Here is a 12,475-nt window from a genome sequence, read left to right on the forward strand (position 1 = left end):
CATTACAAAGCAGGACAGATATTTGGAGTTAGCAAATCCCAGGCAAGGGCCATTCCTCTTCAAAAAGCAACTTTCTGTGGGCAGAAAGTTTCCTAGGAAAGGGAAGCTGTGCAGCCACCCCAGCGCCCCATTGTCAGTTTGAAGACAGGTCTGTAGACCGCTTCTTAGGATCCCGCAGCACAGCCACTGATAGAGCCGTGCCTGCGCCCTGCTGCCCATCCAGCAGCACTCTGGAAAAGAAACGGGGGCCTTGTCAGCTCTGCAAGAGCACGAGGAAGCCGGCACCTTCTCCTCCTCCTCCCCCATGTGCCGGTGTGAGAGATCTGGCTAGTCTCCCTGCTGGCATGAACGAGATCATGCAAGCTGTGCATTGTGTCCTCTCGGTGGGAGCACAAGCACACCCTTGTGCGTGGGCAAAGAAGCTTCCCTGCCCGTCGTCTATCAAAAGCAGCCTGCTGATGTGCTACACCAGGGTGGGCTTCCTGACCATGTAGTGATGCTGATATAAGCAGGGGAGGAAGGTGAGGGACAGATGTTCAAAGTGCATAGGGGCAATTCAGCGCAGCCTCTTGGCTTCAGCAATGCTGCACTGACTTACACTAGCTAGAAAACTGTTCTTTGCTTTTGCCAAAGTTAATGTACTTTTCTTTATTAGGACAGGGACAGAGAGGTCTAATGGTAATTATTGTCATGCCGGAAGTCGAAGTTAGTCTCTGTTTTCGCTTGAGTATAAATGCCAAGGTCTGCATACATACATTTCAGAAGCAAAGAGAAATTACACACTGAACTGATGGCATTTCATTAGCATTTACATTATCTTTGGGCCCAGAGGGCTCAGTGGAAGTGGAAAGTCTTCTGCACAAGGAACTTTACCCAGGGCTTTATAAGAGCTTTTTTTATTGGCTCCTGAAAACCTCCAAGGATAGAGAAGACTTGGCCTCTCTTGGCATCCCGTTGCACTGCCTAGGTGTCATCATGGGGAAGAAGTGCGTCTTTATCTCCAGCCTGAACCTCTCTAACTTCAGCTTATGCTGGTTCCCTCCCACCAGGCACTGCCAGGGTGCTGTCAAGCGTCTTGAAGCCACCTCTGCTCTGGGCTGAACCAGCCCCTCCCTGCAGGAAAGTGCTCCAGTCCCATCAAACCAGTGGCCTCCTGGTGCCCCCCTGATTTGTCGTTGTCTCTCCTCTCTGAGGCCCTGAGCCAAGGAGATTACCCCTGTCCCCTGTACAAATCCATCTGCCCTGTAGAACTTACAAACCAAAAAAGAAGACTAGCTGGGTCACAGCAAAACCAAGGACACTGAAAACATGGCTTGCCTAAACTTAGCTTCCTTAGCTGAGACCGGAAGACCACCTGTCCCACTGTCCTGCCCCTGAGACTAGGAAGAGCGTAAAGACATGGGAGATATATGGAGGGGGATTTTTGGGAACGATTTTACAGCTTCCAAGAATTTGTGTCTCATGGGTGATGAGTTTAGATGTAATAGCTCCTGAATCACTTCTTGTCCATGAGTTTATCAGATTGTTTTTGAACTCCATCTAAACCTTTACCACCACAATGTCCTGTGGTAAGACATTCCACAATGTAATGAGCTAAATGTTGTGTGAAAAAGTACTTCTTTTCATGTTTGAAAATAATAGGTGTTGTGTTTGAAACTACCACTTTCTGGCTTTGCTGATGCTCCCTGCTTCAATAATTCCCTAATCACCTTCTCTGTTCCACTTTGGAGCACAGGTGGGACTCTACCACATCCACCAGACTGCATGCCTTCAACCATCTGTCTTGCTCATCTCTTTACTTCACTCGTCTCTTTGCTCATACTTTACCCTAGGCAGATGCAGGGACAAAGACTGCACGGGTTTTTAAAAAATGTGTCTGCAAACAAAGTTTGACAGAGAGATGTTCTCTGTTTTCTTCTCTTTTCTATTCCCAAAAGTTCCTAGCATGGATTTTGCTGTTTCAGTGGGGCACCAGCCCTGCTGCATGCAGAGCTATCTATTCAAAACTCAGAATCCCATCCTGAGTGGGAATAATCCATTGAAACCCTGTCCCTGCACCAATAAAGGTCAGGGAGAGGTTTTCTCTGTAAACTTCCAACGCCTTTACCTCCACTCAGTGTTCTGTCTGCTAAGCTAAGCTGGCTTCTAGAAATACTCCATTGGGGTAGTTCATTTCTGCTCTCATGTCCTTTCAGTCTTGGCTAACGCACTCCAAATTTTTAGCCTCTTTGTTCATGACACAGTGATAATACAACAAGGACTTTTTTAGTTTTTTCTATTGGACTGAAAGTTTTGTGTCATATCTGTATGCCTGCCTTTCTGCAGCCCTACTGATTGCTTTGGGCCCCATATTTACCCCAAACATCCAAACTTCAGCTTTGGGGGTAACTTTCTTCAGCATGTCCAACCCCAAGAAAAGCAACAGGCATTGAAGGGCTGTGGGAGTGAGAAGCGCACTTTCTGCATGTGAAGAACAGGGAAGAGGGCCAGGCCATCTCTGCTGTGCATACAGCCATCCACAGCCTGCATTACAGTGGCAGTCAACCTTTCTGGGTACTGTTTCAGAGACGGTAGAATGGCTACAGCATGAGCTGAGAGTCCACACTCTCAATTGGTGTTGCCATTATGCTGGGGGTCATCTGGTGCCATCCCAGGGCAGAATCTCTCCCCCTGGGCACTACCAGGAGATTAGTACCAGTGGAGTCAAATGGGTGAAGTCTTGAATCAATGTCCCTGAAAAGGGAACAAGACCTGTTTTCACTGTTTCATTTATCCCAGACAGTGCTAACTTTTCTGAAAGTGACATGTGATCAGTCCAGCACAGTATAAAACCCCCGCTCTGACTTTTTTTTTCTCCCTATCAATGACTTTTTCTGTGGCTGATGAAACGCCCATACTAATATTCTCTCACTGATCTCTGTGAGCAATAGATCAGGCCTTTTTGGGTTAAATTGGTGTGGCCAACCTTCCTCAAAAAGATCACGGCCTGTGCCACGTTATGTTATGTGTAAGGCCACTTGGTGGGGTACCCTGTCTGTGCAGTCTGCCAAAAGGCCAGAGCAGGTCTACTGTGTCCTGCATCCCATCTCAGACTGAGACCACTTGACTTCGCCAGCAACGTAGCCCAAAAGGGACAAGCTGACAACTTCTCATGTTCTGAGTAAAGATCCAGAGAAGATGATGCTCTGCAGATTGCTGGAACAACATTTTGAAGATCTGGCGTCTTCATGGTTCTGCCTCAGCTTTGATGTGTCTTCAAAAACAACTTGCTTCATTGCATCATGCTTGAGTTTCTACCTCTGTTCAATAGGGAGTCCTTGTAGGGACCCCCTAAAAGCTAGGAATTATTCCAATTAAACCAAGGGAATGGTGCTGCTGACAATCTTTCCAAGAACTGAAGACATTTCTTGGGGCTGAACACTGTCATTTACTTGGTGGTTACCAGAAGGCATTCATGGATGTTAGAGGTAATAGTAATTAATTGACCATGTAAAACCACCGATGACTGAAGAAGCTGACTCAGATCCCATCTCTTTGTTTAAACTTGTCTGTAAATTCTTCACATTTTCATTTGGTAAGAACAAGGATAAACTGCTTTAAATGTAACCACAACCTGCAAACATAACATGCAAAGTCTGAAGGATGGGTCAGATTTTCTGTTGGGTGAGTGGGTGCAGCTTCCAGACTGAGGTTGAGAGGTTGGTTCAGCAGTTTCCAAGCCATGAGTATTTCCTCTCTGAAGGAGAAACAGGTTTTTCTGCAGAATGGGAAAGAGCAAACCAGCTGTCTTAAGGCCATGGGTGCAGCTAACAAAGTGGAAGAAAGGGACACACAAGGGTGGGCATTTGCTGGAGGAATATTCAGGCTCTTGAAGAACATAGAGGAAGTGGGGCAAAAGAGAGGTTTCACCATGGCCTTCAGTCCAAACTGCAAACAATTCAGGTTTTAAATATATCACCCTAAACAAATGAATGGAAGAGAGTAAACATATGGGCGTAGGAAAGTTCTCCCCCTCTTGAGCAAATTTTGTATTTGTACAGAGGTACACTGTAGCCACAGCAGGCTGAGCCCTCCTCTCCAAACACTTCAGACAGCAAGAGCTGCTGAATGCTGGTACTTTCATCTTCAGTCAGTCTCCTCACTGCATCCACCCCATTCAGATTCTCAGACAGTTCAAGCTGCAGTATGTGGGGTCAGCCTTGGTGCTAGGGTCCCAAGGGAAGTCACAGCACAGAGTTTCTTTCTCTGCATCACATTTCAATCTGCCAAAGCCATTACCAAAGCCATTACCTTAGAAACTATGATAAGTTCAGAAAAATGTCATTTCAAAATTAGGCCTGCCTTCCCCAGTCATATTTGCTCCTGCATTTGCTTGCTTTGCCAATCCTTAACAATTTTAATTTTACTACAGCAATGTTTGCTAGGTAATTATTCTCTCCAAACTAGTTCAGCTTATCCTCTAGCTCCCAACACTTTACTCGGGACAGTCACACACTTACTTATTTTTGCCAGAACATTGGGATCTGTATCAACATGACTTATTATTTTCTTGAGGTGTCCCTGACCATCAGACACTTCATTAGATTCTTTAATATCTTTTGCATCCTGTTGCTGTAGACAAGTCATGCACCTGCTGGACCATCTGCCATTGCAGACTCCAATTCAACCCACGCCCACAAGAGATTTCTTTATCCATTACTTTGCACTTTGTTAAATGATATCTGTCTGTACAGAGAGGCTCTAGCGAGGTTTCAGACCAGGGCCAGCCTAAGGTGTTTCAGAAGCACAGGCAAATCCTGTTTTTTTTCCTGCCATTAACTCCGAAGGACTCTAGTTCTGCCTCCAGAAGTTGAAAGGAGCACATGGGGAAAGCATGGCATGGTTCATCCTGCACCCAGGGAAATGGCCGTGCAGTGGCATCAGCCATCCTAGATTTTCAGGACTGTAACACAGAGTGGGGAAGTGCTAGGCCTTTCGCTCCTTTCCTGCCAATTTTCTTGCCTGTTCCCTGCCTTTGTCTTGTGTTCCATTTCTTGCTCATGTTTAAAGAACAGCACTAAAAACCCTTGCTGTATGACCTGACATTTTCTTGAATTTTTGTTACACTTCGTGTTTTCTTTCTTTTTGCCTGTCACAAATCAGCCTGTTGAGGAGTTGTTCTGTAGGTTTCAGAAATTCAGCAAAATACCCAGCTTTCCACCATGCTCCCAGAGCTTTGCATTCACAGCAGTATTTTCTTTTCCAATTTCCATTCAGTATGGGTTGAGAGTAGAATGCCTCTGTGGTTTTTTGTTGCATACATGACCCTGTATTACTGAAAACAATACAGCTGAGTTTAGTGTTTGCAAGTCAATTGTCTTCTTGGATTTTTTTACCCTGTGTTCAGTATCTGTGATATGTTGTTAATTTCATTTTGGATACATGTTGTTTCACTTCCTGGTAACAGGATATTGATAATATTGGCAATATTGAAAGAGAATGCTTCTGTTACCTGCCACAGCTTCAGAGAAGGCAACTGCAGGTATTGTTTTGGTAAGTCTTAATGTACCATATTGGAAGGGTGCATTCCCTAGGGATGCTATTCTTGGATGACTGACTTGCTCAGTCTCACAAGGTCCTCTAGAGTTGTTTTTTTTTTGGCCAGTGGCCCTGAGCAACTGATACCTTGTAAAGAAACTTGACAAAAATATCTTTGTTTTCTCTGTGCAATATATTGTTATCACTAGTGCTGTTGTACAACCACTCAGTGTGAACACATCTGTTACTGGTGCACCCCAGAATATTTCATGACACTTTGACCCCTCTCAGGTTTTGCTGACAGGTACTTACCAAATCATCAGGTTTTGGTCGACTGCATTCTCTTTGCTTTTGCTTATATCCTTACAGATGTAAGGAATGTTAATAAAGAGGCTGATGCAGAATGGAACCTGGCAAAAGAAGGAATAGTTAATACCCCTTGACAGAGAATAAAGGTCAGTATGCACCGGAAACAGTGGCTGCTGTCAGTCCCATTATTAGGTTCAGATTATTAGGTTCACACACTGGTTTGGTTATAAATGTTACCGTCCCATCTTGGAACATAAACTTTGTGGTTTAGGTGACTAGCCACAGAGCTTGAGATGGTGACTCTAGATTACCAAATTCTCCACGGTTCAGCAGCAAATTATAGGATTAAATGGGTTTGCATAACAGGCCAGCATAGAGCTACACATCGTAATCAAATTATCAAATAGCACTTTCATGTTCTCCCTTACAACTGACATATCTGCAGTGTTTCTGTGGGTTGAACAGACAAAGGCCTGAGCTTGCAGAATAGCATGTTCATTGTCAATTTTAACTCATGAATAAACTTCCAGGGGGAATTGCCATTAAAATACATTCCTTCTCTGCTCAGTGAGGTGATCCCACATCTTTCAGTGCTTTACTAGCAAGCTATATAGGACTGATACATTTAGGGTAACAGGATTCCTGTCTTGGCTCAGTTTTGAATGGTTTATGAGTCAATTAAAATGACTTAAAAGAATTTAGTGACACAGGCACCCCACATTTTACTCCCTGACAACTGAGTTCCACATTGTTTTCACAGGGGTAGGATTAATGAAGGTTTTTAAAAAACTCTGCCCCAAACGGAAGTACCCAGATCCCAGTCATTTGTACTTTTAAGCACTGAAACTTGGCAGCCAGGGCACAGCTTGTAGGAATTTTTCACTAATCCAAAAGAACCCTAAATATACACATATTTAGGTCTTCAAGTGTGCTAAAGTACTGCATTTACTGGGATCTGTGTTGTATTTTGTGTGTGTGTGTACGACCTGAGGATCTGGAGAGAAGTCTGTCTAAGGAGTATTTCACGAAAAGTTTTATATCACATCAACCTGATTGTATACAGTGCTGAAGGTCTCCAGCTTGACTCCCTATTCAGACTTTTTTTAAAAAAAGAGGAATTAGTCAGCAAACAGCAAGGCCATTTGCTATCTAAATGTTTTAAACTAGGGGAAAAGTCATGATGTGTTAGGGCCAAATTTTCAATCATGCAGATCACCATTTCCATGGACTTCAAAGGACCCATGCTAATTTTCTGCCCTCAGGGATCTGACCTCTGGATTTTTCTTCAACTTTCACACTATGTTCACTACCTTCCTTACCACACCTTTTGCCAAACAAAGTTATATTTAGCCCTTTGTCTGATATTTTATGCTGAATTTGATTTTCCCACCACCACTAAGAAAACCATAATACATTCATCCATGATTTTGCAAAGCCATGAAAAGAAAAATAAAGATCTTTTTAAAATGTAGTTTTAACTTCCACTTGGCAATCTTTTACTAGGTGTATAGCTTGGTAATTTCTGATTCTTTTACTTCCCCAAAATAAGGAAGTAGAAGACAGTGACCATGGGGGTCTGGTTGCCCTAACTGTGACAGAAGGATAGGACAACAGGACTTTACACTATGTTTCTACAATCGTGATAAAAATGCAAAGTACTTGGGAAGAAGGAACAAGTTCCTACAAACAGCCCTGAACCATCACTTACTTAGAGATCACTGAAGTCACCACTTGCTTTTAGAAATATCTTGTCAAACTGCATGCAAAGTGGAAGAACACAGAACTAGTCATACTGGGTCAAACTAAAGTCCCATCCAGCTTAATATCCATTTTCTAACAATGGCCAGGAGCAGGTTCCTAAAGGAGATTACAAGAACTGGGCATGTAGAGAGCAATTTTCCAGATTTATGCTCCCATGTCCTGTCTGTCAGCCAGGTACCCTGGTCTTAATATAACTACAGAGCACCCAGGTGTGTTTAGGGTGCATTCCACAACAACCCCCCACCCTCAACAGCTGGCAGGGCTCAAAACAGACAAATAAACAGTTTTTGCTCTGGCCTGTCTGCAGGTAACAGCCCACCTCCACCCCACCCACCAGTGCACTGCATTTAACACAATTTCAAAACATTATTTTTTGAGGCTTGAAATAACTGGATTTCCTTGGGCTTTAATTTACCACTTGACTAGTTTCCTGTTTAACCTTTCACTTCAATCCTTATTTCACAGCATGAAATGATACCCCTGCACACCATATTTCTTTTTTTGAGGCAAGCCTACCACAATTATCTTCTGCTTGGATATGATGGGAAGTGCACACAACTTTCTGAAACAACTCAGTGAAAACAACATATTACTCATAGAAAATTCTCAGTGAAGATTGCAGCTGAGAAACTTTGATAGGAGGAACGGCATATCAGACATATTTTATCCGAAGTTCCACTTAGAAAAGAAAGGACATGAAAACTTTCTGAAAGAACAATCTTTCCCAAACCCCATTTCTGAAAAGTGCCTAAGTCTGTGCCTGGTATTAAGAGAAGGAGTTACCAGAGAAGTACTCTTGTGCTAAATATGACACTTGCTAAATTAGGGATTTAACCAGGGACACTGGTTAATCACACAAGTGATTTACAGCCTGAGCTAAACACTCGACTTGTTAGCTATAGATATATATTTCTGACATAGATACGGCACAGCAGGGAATCCTACCACTGGTTCAGGCTTCGATTAGACACATCTTGCTGGATAAAAGACCTTAAAACAAAGCTGGAGTGATTGTACATCCTCTCTAACACTGTATTTATTAATTTTTGCTTTGGATTTAAATAAGAATTATGAAGAAGACAAAGTCCACACAGAGGGACTTGTCTCCCCACATGCAATACATTTTTGTTTACTGCTGCTCATCTAATTGGTTTTCACAGGCAGCAAAAGCTCTACTTAAATCACAGCAGTTCTGAATTAGCTATGAATGTGTGTGTATACACATTGGGGAAGTCCTATCCTTCATTTTGTATATTAATGACAAAATGGATCCAAACATTTTCTGCATTTAACAGCAGGCCATTTAGCTGAGCTCTCAGTGAAATCCACAAAAAATATGTATATTGCCATGTTTGGTCTATGGGGCTACACCTGTTGGTATGTTCAGACAAGAGAGAATACCCTCAGTTGGTCAAATCGCAGTTGTCCCACCACATGCAGGACCAGATAAAAAGAAAGACAGCTTATGTGAAAGAAGGGGTGGTCTCAATTCCAGTTCCTGCTCTCCTGACTATTTCACCAGTCAAAAATTTCTGGCCAAGGTGCCTAAGAATCTGGCTAACTCCTGCAAGATGAGAGATGTGCACTTGCATCTCTTCAGACAGAAGAAGGAACCTAGCTAAGGTTTCTCCCTCTTGCGGAGAGGACATTTTCCAACACTGGGCTTTTAGCACAGGCAGAAGGGAGGCAGTTTGTCCTTGTTGCAATAACTTTCAAACAGCGTCTCCATTTTTTCTGATGTTTTTTGTTTCACTTTAGGGCTGTGAAAGTACCTCCCTGCAGCATGGAGCTGAAAGCCTCCTAAACTTCAACAAGACATCGTGTTTTATTGTTATCAGTTGGGTAGTTTCTTGCTTAGCAAACATGGCAGTTATGAATCCCATCATTGGGCACTGAACAATTCTCAGGCACTGAATGTGGAGCCTGTGTGCCTAATTCAGGGTGCTGTTTGTGGACCAGATCATGACAGGTTTGGAGCTACAAAGCTGAGAGCTGCTGGGTCTAAATGCCCTCTCCATTCTAATTCCTTTTCCCCTTCTGTAAAGAAAGAGGCTAGTAGCTTTGCCACACAGCCACAGCAGTGTTTTGAATACAATATATCTTGGAGATTGCATGCCATTGACATAATCTCATGAAGAAGGCTGTAACAACCCTGGGTGGCAGTGTAGGCAAAACACGCTCCAGAGTGTTTGTGCTGCACTGATTAACTCCAGAGGGGACCTGTTTTCTTCCCAGACCCTGTGGAGAAAAGGCAGCATGAGGTGGAGACCTTGGGGACCCATCTGACTAGCCAAGTGATTTAGTTAGGAGCACTGGGATAATAACGCATCTTGGTTAATTGCACACTGCCAGTAGTATCACTTTGGTTCCTTCAATAGGGCAGGGCTGCAGGCTGATGCCTGTTCTTTCTGTCCATCAGCTTACTGCAGGACAGGCCAGCTTGTTGTTAAAAACGAGAGGTGTCAAAGGGAAGCAGAGAGGCCACAGCTCCACCACTCTCATGGTGGAGAAGACCACACAAAATATAGGCATACCTGTGCAGCTTGATGGCTCAGAGACAGAAATAGCTTTACCAAACCCACCAGGCAGATACTGCTGACCATGCGGGTGCAGGCTTGGAAGGGATCAGGACCAACATCCTTTCTGAGATGTGTTACCACAGAAGTAAGAAATGTGTGCTGGCTTTGATGGGGCACAGATTAACTATGGATTTACGCCCAGAGTGTGCCAGTCTGATTTGGAAAGCCTGTTGGTCCCTTGTGAGTGCACCAGGACAATGGGGACTATCATACGTGGCCACTAAAGTCTTGCCCACGTTGAGGAAAATCAATCTGGATCCAAAACAGCTATGCATTTAATGCGAATTTGTTAAACCACATTCAAGCTCTGTTTTGGCATTTTTAATCAAAGGTGTTTTTAATGTGATTAGACTATATTACCCTAACAAGTGAATTGATCTGAGCTTAATTTCAGAATTTTTCAGTCCTGGATTAGAATATCCACTCAGAAATTGAATGAAGTTTCAATATACACTTAAAAAAATAATTTGGAGTAATTTACTTGAAAGCACAATATGTGGACTGAACACTGGTCAGTGGAGTCACACTGGTGAAGTGAGAGAGCTGTCAGTACTGCCGGCACTGGAGGAGTTTGGGCTGCCAAAATTATTCCTCTTAAGAGACTTTCACATTCCATGCCTTTTCATTTAGTTTATTTTCAGAGGTCATATCCTTGGTTATAACTAGTGATGTTTTTCAGGAGTGTAGCAGCCTGTAGAAACTTTGGCCTGATATGTTTTTGAGGAAGATAAATCTAATGCCCATTAACAACACAAAACCATATTTTCGTTCACAGCAATGGGGTAGCAGTTGTGACTAGATGATCTAAAAAGTTCTGAAACTGCAAATGTTAAAGTATCCATTTCTCTTGTCAGGACAGTTTCCCAAACTTTCACAAATTGAGTCTGTAAAAGTTATTGGTAAATTGGGGGCTATCAAGTCTTGTTTGTAGCAACCTATGTACAGACACATATACAAACAACTCTGAAATATGCCATTTCCTGAAAAGAGACGTTAGTGGGACGTCATCACCTGTCACGATTGCTGCTGTTGCCAAAGATCTTGGTCTGTCAGCTCGACCTTTAAACCACTGTTAGGATACTTTCGTGTAATCGAGATTCGCGTCTTCAAAATGTCAGTAGAACAAAAGCTACTGTTGTCCTGACCCAGCTGAGTAGATGTCAGAGATTTGGTGCTTAGCTGCAGACAGAATTTCAAGTCTAACATAAGAATGTGTTTTATTCACAGTTATGCTTAGAATACATATTCACAATTTAATTCTGTTTATGCTGATGTTTCTTACTCTTTTCTTGCCACCAATGGAGTGGCAATAAGCAGTTTTGGTGGTTATGCCGATTGTCTTCCCACTTGTCTTCATGGGTTTTAAAGGAATACCAAATGGAGAAAAACAGAAGACTGAGAATAGGGTTAAACCATGAACTTTATTAGTTCAGGAACTGGTTTTGTTAAATGAGTTCTGGAAAAAAAAGTAGTCTTACAACACTTCATACTCTCTTGGTAAGGCATTGGAATCTCAAAGTGTTTGTAATTAAGCCTCTTTTGTATGGCTAGTGTGTTTGTAAAAATGAACCTAGAAACAAAAGAAAATCAGATTGTTGAAGTTTTATTCAGCTGTTTGTTACTCTGGAGCACTTTTAATTTATTTTTGTTTGCTGATCTGTCTCTTTCGCCCTGCATTGCTTTTTGCAGAGATGTTTATATGAGTGAAAACCAAGACTTAGCAGCATTCTGCATGCATTCACTTCATGTGATATAAATAATTGCACAAAGTGCAGAGGCCCAGTGTTGACAGACTAGCAAGAGCCAGATAAGCTTGGGCACAGGCAGAGCCTCATTTTTATACTGAAGAAGTTGACACGGAAAGAGCAAGGAGATCTACCTGTGCGTTGATGACAAGTGGGCAGCTCTCCTCTACAGGTCCTACAATGAACTGATGCACATGAAAGTCTGACTTCTGTTCCTGAAGTGACTGTAATTTTTATGAGGTTGTGCAACATGTCTGAGTTATCGTTCCCACTCTGCTGAAATGATGTAAACAGTTGCATCCCCCTGCTTCAAGAAGACCAAAGTGGTCTTTGGATGTGGGAACTGATAAAGTGCTTTGAGATCAGTAGATTGGACAGAGCTGTAGCAGCTCAAAATACTGTTGTATGTTGTGCATTTTCTGATCAGTCTTTGACAAGCCCACTCTCTACCACAGTGTTGCAGCTGAGGGGTGGAAACAGCTGTTTCAACATGTTGTTAGATCAGCTGCTAACCACTGGGTTGAAGTACTTCACAGCTGGTGACAACAAAGGAGGAGAGACAGT

This window comes from Leptosomus discolor, chromosome Z (assembly GCF_034619465.1).
Source record: "Leptosomus discolor isolate bLepDis1 chromosome Z, bLepDis1.hap2, whole genome shotgun sequence".
Lineage (NCBI taxonomy): Eukaryota > Metazoa > Chordata > Aves > Leptosomiformes > Leptosomidae > Leptosomus > Leptosomus discolor.